This window comes from Cinclus cinclus, chromosome 5 (genome assembly GCF_963662255.1).
Source record: "Cinclus cinclus chromosome 5, bCinCin1.1, whole genome shotgun sequence".
In the NCBI taxonomy this organism is placed as follows: domain Eukaryota; kingdom Metazoa; phylum Chordata; class Aves; order Passeriformes; family Cinclidae; genus Cinclus; species Cinclus cinclus.
The window spans coordinates 22,025,019-22,037,416 of NC_085050.1; positions in this window are offsets into that span (position 1 = coordinate 22,025,019).

The following is a 12,398-nucleotide window of genomic DNA, read 5'->3' on the forward strand; positions in this document are numbered from 1 at the left end:
AAAAAACTAATATCCAATACAGCCAGCTAGGCAGGGAGTTGTGAATTGCTCTACCATGGAATGGTGCTTGACTGCAGCTGGAGCTGGACCAGAGCTGTGTCCCATGGACCACTCCTGCAGCACACCCACATGTAGAACAACAGAGAGCAGGGGCAGGCAGTGCCAGCAGGAAGCACAACCAGACTGCTGGGAGTTAGTCAGGCCTGTTAATCACAAAGCTGTCCTCCCCAGTCATTGCTGCACCCAAAACACACACCTAATTGTCCTCATATTAATGTTTGCCACCTATTTCCTTCTTCTTAGGCTTTGCCTAGGGAGCCATCATTTCTCAAGTTTCCACACTTCTTCACAGGTTGAAAAACTTTCTACTATCTGAAAGGGTAACAAGTGGAAAAAAGAAAACAAAACAAAATAAACAAATAAACAAAAAAATAAAAGAACAAACAAGCAACAGATCTTTCAGCATAGCTTGAACTAGCCAAGTTTTGTTCCTTTTATACAGCATCACATGCAGAATGTTCCTTTCCACAAATAACAGTACTGAAGGGGTTTCTCTCTCCCAGTTCAGGCTTTAGCAGTGCTTGTGCTTTAACACCATGTCACAAGTACAGGCATTGCAGATTAAGCCACAGGCTTGTTGTACAACTCCCATGTTGTTTTTGGCTGTTCAGCACCAAGGGAATAAGGAACTGACTAGCAAACACAACCTTTGCTGCAGGAAGAAAGGAGGAAATCAGCAGAGAGCTGTCTCTGTCTCACCTCTGGGGAAAACCACTCCTCCCTCTTGCCAGGGGACACTTCAGTGCTGCACCCAGAACCAGGGGGACACCTTAGAGACACCCTCAGCTCCAGCTGTCTTAGGGCAATGCAATGGTTTCTGCAGCTGTCAAGGCCTCTGACCACAGCCTCTCACCTTATGAACTCAGGTTCAACACTAGCCACAGCAGGCTGGTGGTTTTTTCAGAACTTATGTTCATTGTGAAGCTTCAAATTCACTTTCTCCTGTTGAATACATACAGCGTAAGGAATAGGTGAGATGGGAGCTGACTCTTAGCAGCAGTTCAGCATCACAGAAATTTAATTTTGACAGGAAACTCCAGAGCAAGTCATTCGTAAGTCACTTTTGCAAGAACAATTTGCTACAGAGAAAATAAAAACATACAGCTTGATACAATTAAAGAATTTCAAGAGGTAGTATGTCTGATAACACAGGGTGAAAAGGCCTTCTTTCCTGTGAAGGACAAAAATATCTTATTCCTTCAGAGCCCTTCCTCACCTTACCTCAATGAGGTGTGAAGACTGAAACTTGATCAGATAGCAGAAGGCTTAGGAGAGCACTGACAATATTTTTATGCAGATTTGCCTGTCCATCCTAACTGAAATGAATTCTGATATCTTTTTGACATCAAGGCAGGATTTGATAGAATCTAGAAGCTATCTGGGTCTCCATTAGTAACTCAACCAACCACTTTCCTGTCCCTTCACCATCTCATCTTTCCAGCACTGTGATCCAAACTGGGAAAGCAGCCCAGTTCTTTGGATATCAAACTGGGAAGGAGCACAAAAAACTAAGCCCTGATATTTTTTCCAGGGTCCCAAGAACCTCAAGGTTCTCTCAAATAGGTAAAGACCATCACAAGGATCATGCTATAAAATTAAGTGGAAAATAGTCTTTTCACAAAGAATTTTTAAAAGAAACCACAAGAAAATTACATTTTCTCAACCTGAATAAAGCTACATCTTTGTGGCTTCTGTAAATCAGACTTACTTTTCCCTATTCATCCTTATTAACACATGCCATTTAAAAAATATATATAATAATTAGGAATGCCTCTAGATGTTTAAATATGGGAAGAGTATATGGTGAATCACCACAGCAGAAGACATAGGATGCTTCAAGAGACAGCACAGACCCTTACAGGCTCCAGTCCCTGGTCCACAAAAGCATCCCTGTAGGTAGAACCTGAGAAAGAGTTTAAACAGCTGGGAGGGAAAAAAAGAGTTCTTACTGGAGGTATTATTTATTCTTAGTTCCTGTGAATCACTTAGAACTTCAGTTAAATATGATTTGTAAAAGAAAAGCACTGCATCCTGATTTGCTTTGGGATGCATAAATTAACTCCAGGATTTTAATTGATTTTAACATTAAAAAATAAGTTTTAAAAAGCTGAGGAAACAACCATTGAAAGAATGAATTCACATGACTGAAAGACTGGTATCAGTCATCTATGACTGCATTGCAGAAAAAAAGTCTTTGCTGGACTTATCTATCCTCCAACTTCAAAATTTTTATAAAGCTCATTCAATATGTGATACATAGAATTTTTGAATGTAAAATCAAAATAAATATTGAGTAATAATAACTTTTGCATTACATTGTCTGCTTAAAATCCCTGGACTACATACAAATCCATTAGTAAGTTAAAACTACAACAGTGAAATAAGTAACTGAATTTCAGACCTTCTTTACATAGGAAGTGAACAAAGACTGTGAACAAGGAGGATGTCTCTCACCATTTAAAACTACCCCTTTGGTTTCAATCCTGCATATGCATATTGCCAGTAAATACAACACCTGGCAAGGAAGGCAGTCTCACACCAGCACACGGCAGGGCTCTCCAGGCACTGGAAATGTGACAACCCAGCCTGTATTAAATGCTACACAGCAGCATTGCTTCAGCTGCAAAACCAATACCAAAGCACCTTGTGGAGAGACCAATGGGTACTTCTCACAGCTCTAAAGAAAAAGGGTGGTGTTGCACTAACACAGTAAAACTGAAGCAATTCTGTACAAAAAAAAAAAAGATGTGTTAATTTAAATCTGGATTATTTATTAGTTTATTTTTGCTTCACAGCAGTGCCATTTCTACAGCCAAATTAGGCTTCAGGCTTAAAGAGATGCTTGGATTGTCAGTCTCATAGGATTAGTGATTTTAAATTGAGGAATGGGTTGCAAGAAAAAAGTAATTTCATGCTTTGAAAAGAACTTCTATTTATTTCAAAGACTTGGAACCTAGAACCATCACTCCATAATCTTATTCAAACATTGAATGCCATCAATGCATTTTAAATCAGCATTTAATTAGGTTAAAGAAAGAAAACAGGAGCTGCTGAAGAAAGCCCAGTAAGAATTTCTATTTCTAGATAAAGCTGCTTTAAATGCATAACCAATTCTGCTAACTGTGGGATGTGATGCACACGACTGAGTTTATAGGTGTTTAGTGAGAGTTTGTGCCACTCAGTGTGTCACTGTGAGCAGTCAGCACAAAGAGAATGATATAAATATAGAAGAGTGGGCCTACAATCTCTAGTCCTAATTGGGAAAAAAAAAAACATACATATATATATATATATATATATATATATATATATATATATATATATATTTCATAAGTCATACCCAGTAGCATTTGCCCTGGCCTACAACGTTTACTTTCCTTCTAAAAACTTTCATCTGCCCAAATCAAAAAAGTCCTTTCTAAGTTTTTATTAGCTCAAATGAGTATACAGACTAGGCAAGATTTAGGGAATATTTCCTGTGTTTAAATTTTGTCAAATTAACAGTGCTGTACCTAAATCCCTTCCAAGCCATAACATGATTTTTAAAAAACTAAATTATATCAGTGTGGAAATCTGTAGCAGAAAGAGAAGAAATAAAAATTAGGTCAGTCTAAGTGAATTGCAGTAGCTTGTCTGAAAAACACCTTTGCTACCCACCTTGAAAAGACATTAGAGACCACATTATGGAACTGTTTTCATTTTGAAAATCTTCTTCATTACTGCCTGCTTTGCTGAAATGACTTTCAAAATCATCATCTTTGCTACTCCTGCTTTGCTTAAAGGACTCATTGCTGATCCCTCCTCCTGAGCTTTAATTTGTCTGGAGGATGAAAACAGTACCAACATTAAAGCTAGAAATTTCAAATTAATGAGGAGAAGCTAGCTTCAGCAGGATTTTATGTGCCTTTTAGGCCCTTATGTGAACATTAAATTTTAACAAAAGACTCATATATTTCTTACACAGTGGAGGTGCCCCACCACAGTCTGGTCCCTGCACACACAGAAAGCAGAAGGAGAAAAGGGTAGAGCTATTGACTACTTTGGGGTTTTCTGGCCTTTGGGTACAGCTTTACACCTCCCACACATAAGTTGGGGAACTTCAGGAGAAGCAGTAAGCATTGAGTAAGCCTCATATTAACATTTCGCCTCACTGACACCTGCTCCAGTCCTGGCTCTTCAGGACTAAGTGCTCCTGCTGCTCTGATGCAAACACCAGAAAGGTCTCAGCCAAACTCCCATGGATTGCAAACCCCACCCCATAGACATGACAGGAGTGTTCACACTGTGGGTGCAAGTATTCCACAGCAAATAGTAAACCAAATATATGTGTCATTTTTAGCAAGGGTTGATTACACTGATTACTGATGTAGGATGAGTTGCCTAAGTGTATGTCAGCTATAGAATAAGGGCCCATCCATTTGTTCCACTCTTCATCAGTGGAACAGTGTCAGTATCATAATTGTGAAGCAAGACAAAACCAGTTTCCACCCTTTCAAGAAAAACTCATTCTCAAAAGGAGGATACACTCTACCAAAAGCAGAAGGAAGAATCAGCAGCCACTGCAATTCACTTATCTTTCTAGAGGAATGTATATTATTAAAAACTGAATTTGGTAGTATAGGACATTCCACACTCTAGCTACAGGGAGTAGGATTATATACTTACATACATACATAAATTTATATATATATATATTCATATAACAAAAATGATGAGGAGAACTTGCTCATAAGTCTGTTTCCTAGCACTGAAGATTCAAAATGTCATCTGAAGGACCTCTGTTTCACATTGGCTCATTCTTTAATTGTGTCAATATAATTGTGTGAATTGCAATTACACAATTATACATTAAAATGAACAAGTCCCACTCTGAAGTCTGAGCCCCAAAGGCTATATATGTTATCCAAATATATAACCAAATGTTAAGTACATTGGGATTCTTTCAACCACAAATTTAAGTAATTGCAATTATTCCAAATGCTGCAATAGAAGCATCATTTTCCACTAATTATAGTTCAGAACATTTTTCTACTACATCTTCTGGTAAAGAAATACCATTTTTCAAAGTCACCCAATTTCCCTAGCCTTAAGCAAAAGACTTCAGCTAAATTTCATACCTCTATTAGCACAATCTTTACTATTAAGCCATTTGTGTTAGTTTTTGACTGACTCTCTAATCTTCTGACTGACAGGATTATGGACGTAATGTGTTTCCTCAAGGGATTTTTCTACCTACAGAATCAGTCTGCTAACTTCTTACTCTCTAAATTATAGCCCATGATTTAATGTCATCCATTTCCACATCCTCAAAAGCATGAGTGTGAGACCCTATTTCTAGAGGTGGCTCCCCATAGTTCTTTGCCAACCAAAATGCCTTTGACAGTGAATTACACTCTTCAGAAACCTTACTAATTTTTGTAGCTAAAAAGTGATTTCCTTTCTCACCACCAAAAAAGTCAGAGACTGGGAGATGCCTGGATACCTGGGAATACTGTTAACAGAAACAGGCCCTAAGGAAGATACCTGCAACCTAAATAAAGGCTGGCAAGACTAGCGAAATCATTTGGATATATTCGCATCAGGTAGTACATGCCACATCAGACAGTGTTAATGAAAGAGGCAGTGGAAAGCAACATCTACAGCACACACATCTCCCCTTCCCTTCCACCAGTAAATACATGATTTGTTGTAAGAATATAGACAACAAAAGCTCCTCATAAGGGCAAGCAAAAAGAAGATTCACAGCAGGTCTACAGAGAGGGCCTGCAGGGAGCAGAGCATCAGGGAAGAATCAGGGAAACATGAGGTCAGGCTTACAGCACATCCTTGGCTCTGCCCAGCTGTAAGTCACCTCTTATGGCTTGGTGACACCACAGCACTACAGTCAGACACTGATCCTCCACTGATCCAGTTTTCCTTTACAGAACAAAGGCTGAAGACAATGCTTTCCTGCAGTGCACCCCCTTGAAGTTCCTGGCACGATGCAGAGGCAGGTGAGACTGGATCAGTTGGATAGAACCTGGTGCTGATACTGCCAAGGTTCTGGGTTCAATCCCTGTATGGGCCACTCACTTAAAAGTCAGACTCAATGAACCTTGTGGATCCCTTTCAACTCAGAATATTCCATGATTCTGTCATCAGCTACACTCAGGATATGATTGTGCAAAAGGCCTTGCCTTTAATTTGCCAGGGGCTTCTGCAGTCAAGTAATGAAACAACAGAGAGCCAAGTTTAACGCTCAAGTACAAGTGATTTGCAGTCCAATTTCATCAAGCTTAAGGACCAAACAAATTTCTTCACCTTGAAGGAAGGCCCACTGCCATAGAGAAGACATAGTGGAACACACAGTAATGATGGCTAAAGAGCAGTAAATTGCAGTTCATATTAATACATACTTATACTGAAAACAGCCTAATCCAGTAATGCAGATGGGACGATGATTTACTTTTTTAATCACCCCTACATAAGACCTCAGGGTGTGCAAAATGGCCTTTACACAAAGTTGTGTTTGGAGAAATCAGGATGATGAATTTTTTTTTTACGTTATAAAATGTTGTCAGATATAGCTGTGATAACAATTTTTTAAAAGATCAGTCTTCAGTCAATGATTTTATATATAGAAGAGACAGGTAAAATATTTATTCTACAGTTAGATGAAAAAATGTTCTCTTACAGCAAACACAAAGATTAGTTGGTGAGTGCCTGGCACTCTTTGTGAGTATTTCCCAGAATTAGTGGTGTCTGGCCAGTGCAGCTACAGATGTGTTTCAATATTCAAATGCAGAAAATAAGAAGCATTTTTTAACTTAAATTTTTCATGGATATTTTTTGGCAGGAAATTTTAAAAAACAAGGATCATGGATCTTGTCAGGATATCAGCATCATAAGGAAAGGAAGAGAGATCTCACGATTTTGTCAGATTAAAATATTCAGTGGTTTGCACTCCTAACACTTACTCCAAATCCTAACTTCCAGGCAAATATTCATAAATGCATTCACCACAGGTCTGGCAATGTTATTCTGAATTTTAGAGGCCCAGTTCTCTTTGAAGTCCCAGATACACCCTTTCATAGAAGACTCTCTAAGCAACAACAAAAACATGAAAATAGCAAGAACTGATACTTTTAATACAACATCACATGGTTCAAGCAATCATAGGAGGGTGAGTCCATTCTGCACTTATAGTTTTCAGAATGCTTTCTCATTTGTAGACAACATGGGGCATAGGGCATATGAAGCAATATTAATCCATTTTTCAGTATTTTCAACTTATTTTTCAGTATTTGAATAAATAACCACTATTTTCCAATTTACTTGGAGATTATCTCCACATCTCAGATATCCCTGTTAACTAAAAGTCCCATCCATATAGAGGAGCTCAAATAATGTTCTCAATGACTCCCTCTTATTTAAAAAAAAAAAAGCCACGTTTCTTAGTATACACTTTTTCAAGTCCTCTAGCTGTCTAGACAGTGAAATCCTAACTTTGCAGACTGAAGGAAAAGTGTAGCCATTTTGTTACATAACAATGTAAATAAGGGGGAACATTCAGGTCAAGAAAGGAACTAGCCCAGGAGCAAACAAAATTCCTCCTCCAGCATAACAAGTCTGGGCAATTGTCATCTATAAATATGTTACCAAAGAAAAGAGTATAATGAGTTTCCATAGAAAAAAGCTAAACACTATCCAGCATCACAACAGTGAACATGACAAAATCAATTTTAACTATGAACAAGTTAAACGTTCTAGGAGAATGTAAGACATCAGACACAAGAGACTTCAAGCCATTATTGACGTGATGTAAATGTTATGTAATTCCAGCTCCCCATAATACCAAGGATGTTTGCTCAATTCCTCCTGTGGTACCTGGTGCAATTACAGCACTGAACTGGGGTCTGATCCAGCCAGAAAGTTTCTGTGTCTCTTTGCACTTAATAAGGTAGAACTAAAAAACCAAACAATGCAGAGGCATTCCTGGTGATCCATTGCAGAAACAGTTTTTTTAAAGAAGACGTTTTCCTTTTTTTTTTTTTCTTTTTTTTAACCAGATTGGCAGAAAACAGACAAACCCACTCTTTTTGTTTTCCCCTGGAGTTGTCTGCAGCAGTCATTACTAATGCCTTTGTTAAGCAGAAGTCAGCTGGAACCAAGAAAACAGGAGCTAAACTGCTGCTCCTCTGATCTGGGTGTCCAAAGAACATGGATTTGTTGCAGCCATTGCTTTGCCACCTGCCTGAGGCATTCAACTGTATATAGTATAATGATACTGGAAAGCATTCAGGAGTAAACACACATTAACATTTGTATGTTTACAGCATCTGTGAAAAGTGTAGGTAGGGCGATTTCTCTACTGTGTTTTTTCAGAGCAAGTTAAACCCATTAATTAAATTCATTCTCTTGTCCTGCTTCAAAAGTAAAAACAGAGATGATTTATGGGCACTGACAGCTGCAGGAACCAGTTTCGCTCACTCCCTCTCATTAATTAATTTTGAAGCATCTGGATAGGTTGATTCTAAGATTCTAAACGTACAAAAGGCTACACATCCTCTTTCTACAAAGGAAGAAAAATGCTTGTTCGATGCAGAAAACAGTCTGTCATGGTTTCTCAGTGCTGGCAGAATAGTGTCTACTGAAAGTGTGTACCTCAACATCCCCGTGCCTGCCCAGGCAACTTGTAGGATAAAGCTGTAAGAGATCCCAATCATAAAACATTTCTTATCAGTAATTATTTCACTTGTCCTAACAACTCTAAAATGAGAAAGTGACACCCGTAGAACAGTGCAATCTACAGCAACAAAAACAATTCTCTAATAACAGACCTAGGGAAATTGCCACAAACACTTCCTTCTAGAGGGAATATCAATGTCTCTATATTGCACATAATGATACATACAAATATAAATACACAGCAATATACCAGTGTGTTTATTTCTTCTTCTAGGTTCTTTAAACAGGAGGTAGATTGCTAGCATTTGGGGCTGAGAGCTGGAGGTAAGCAATCAGAAGACATTTAACAGACAAGCTAGGAACAGGAAATTGTTACAGAAGTGGAAAATTTTGGGTACTGAACTTTCACCCTCAGCTCCTGCAAGATTTAGTAATAAAGAACTATATAAACATAGACAGATTATATTGACATTGCATTACCTGCCCAGCAGAGCCATATGCTGCTTCTGCAGACATGGCCAAAAAGATCAAAGTTTCCCATGCATTAATGAGCTAAACCTTGGTGTTATATATTTCATACCATGCTGTAGATCTATATGGACAGAGTGAAAAGCTGGGTCAGAACTCTGGTTCAGTCTTTCCATCAATTGTTTTATGATTCTGTACAACACTTGGTAAAACACAAGGCAAATTTATTTTGTTGTGATTCATAGCCCAGACAGCCAAAAATATTGCCAGGAACAAGGATACTGCCATCTAACACAGCTCATGATCACTAGTTACCAGGAAGAAATAAAAAGTATCCTGCATGGTCTATAAAAGTGGTGGAGCAAACAGAACATAAAACTCTTTCTGCCAGTGACCCAAAGGGACCTCACTAACAGATGACAAAGAACTTCTATCTAGGCAAGAATGGGCACATGATTATGGACTGGAGAATCAACTAAACAGACGACACTATCCCAAGGTGCCTTAGCTAACAGAAAGATGGTAATTCTCCAGAAAACTCTTGTACAACTGGCAAGACCACAGGGATCTGTCAAACAGCCTATTTTCAGCTGTGAATCAAGATCTCTCCTTTTGTCAGCTTGTTTTTACCACTCAGGAAACAGTGCCTTTCCAGTTACTGATGAGGTGCTTCACGAATCAGGGAGATTGGTTAGATTTCAAAGAATTGTTAAACAATCTTCATTAAACATTAACTGGGGCATAGCATCTTACCTGCTTACATTCTTCATGTTGTTGGTGACAAGTTTGATATTTACAAGGAGCAATGTGGTTACAGAATTCAAGAGCTGACATACTGATATATATGTATAAAAATTTAATTCAAGAAAGTTTGACAGAATAAATAACCTCAACGTGATTATAATTCCTATGTACTTTTTGTAAAGAAAACTCACTATTCATTTCTCTTCCTCCTCAATTCCTTCAGTGAACTAAGACCCAAGACAACTATAGTTACCTACATTTCCTTCTTCTCATACGTAGAGTCTAAGAGAGAAGTGTGCAGTTTGACAGGTGAAAGACGATTTCACAAAACTCCTTTTATTGAACTTAGAACAGAATCTTAAAAGCTTTGAATTCACTCCTAGCAAGGTTAGTCAGTTTTACCATCAAAATGCAGTGGGAGCACATAAATACAATCATATGTAAACAATCATCCTGAAACACATGGGCACAATCACAAAGAATGCATGGAAATCTGAGCCTTGTTCCACTGAAAATTAAATTGCAATGAAGAATTGAACTCATCAAAAAGACCCCCAAAAAGGCTATTGGACAACAGACTTCACGCCAGAGAAAATATTTGAATGGTACCCCAAAACCACAAGGGCCAAGGTTGCTAGAGAAGGGGAGGAAGCTATGAGGGGAATGCAAACCTCAGGACATTTGAATTAAATGGACAATTAAAGCCATTATTGATAGCAAAGCATTTGATGAAATTCTATGGGACAGCATAGAATTCTAACACTTTTTATCGACAAAGGAAAACACCTAGTGTCTACAACCAACTGATCTTCCGCTGAGCCTGGAGGACCAAGCTATGATTTCCAGAAAGAAAGAATTAAGCCCTGTATTTTTTGAATAAAATATGTTAGTTCTCTTTGATCCTTAGTGTGAGGGGGACTTCTCTTATGAAAAGTGCTCATCGACTTCACACATTATACAAAGAGAGGTTGTGTGTGGTGCTTGAAAGTTTCAGGGTGGGAGTTCCTAATGGAGCATGACCATAGGTGGATCAGAGTGACAACTGTCCAGCCTGCTCAGAGAAGGTAGCACCCCATCCACCTTTCAGTGGAGGGTAAACACAACTTTTAAAACCAAAAGCCCAGAAAGAGATTCAAGAGCAGCACAAAAAGGTAACTAGGGAAATAACTGAACAAATAACTTTGTCAAAAAGGTTGATTTTGTTCAGCAGGAAACACACCCAGGATCTGAAGCATATCTATGGTCTATGCCAAAACAGGTTTGGATAATTTCATTTTTATTTTGGTTTTATGATTTTGGGGTAGCATGGTTTCAACAACTAATCAAAATGGAAAATGCTAATATGAGCTTCTCAGAGCCTGATGATTTTGTTTAAATTCCAGGTTATTTTGGAATGTGAAAGCTACTTGTTGCTTGGATCCCTGACAACCATGTAGACAGTATTCACTTTAATAATCTACATCAGCATGGTAAGTCATATTCCAAAGATTGAATCTCACTAGTAATTGTGTTGTGCAATAGGCTGGAGTGACTAGGTGTGTAAGGCTTCATGTTTCTGTCTCAGGGAGTAATATAAAACTATTAAACAACATACGCAAGATGCAAGCAGGATATGGCAACATACCTCAATCTATGAGCACTGGTTTTACACACCAGACAAGTGTTCTGTTTCCCAGAATATCTCAGAAAGGATGCTGCTAAGCAAAGATGATGGTAAAAAGAGTTTTTAATTGAGATGTCTGAATGCATTTTATAGAGCTAACAGCCATGTTTCAAACTATCACTAGCAAGCAGAAAAGAAAAAAGGTCCAAATACAAATGAAAAGGAGGATACTTTTAACTCAAGTTTAAGAACAAATACAGAATAGTTTGTCTACTTTTGGGTCAACAGCCAATTACACACATCAGGCAGAAGTTGACCATCAAACCAGTTATCATTGGACATGTTATAAGGAGTATGCTGACAATTTACCAACAGCTGTGACTCCCAGCAGCTCTCCTTTTTGGCATTTTCATTTTACATTTCTACAGAATTTTTGGAATTTCATAGAGGATTCAAAATAAATAAAACCCAACAATAAACTAAAAGAAAACCCTGTAGCTAACCTACTACTCTAGAATTTGTTAGATAGACAAAAGGAATTTACAGCAGTTAAGAATGCACTTGAAAGTTTAGTTAAATGAGCTACCTCTTTTGAATTTGCTAAATGAAATCTCCATTCTTTCATAACTGGACCATGGATTTTATTTTTCATTTTACTTTCACAGTATGCATAAAGGCCATGGCTTACACAAAACAAATAAGGACAGAATTATAGCACAAGGAAGATTATTAGAGATCTGAACAAAAATTAAAAGGAGGAATCCTCAAATTAATTAAAAATTATAGCTATATTTTAAAAGAAAATAGAATGCAGAAAGGACATAAAAAGACCCCAGTAGAAAGTTGTGTAAAAACA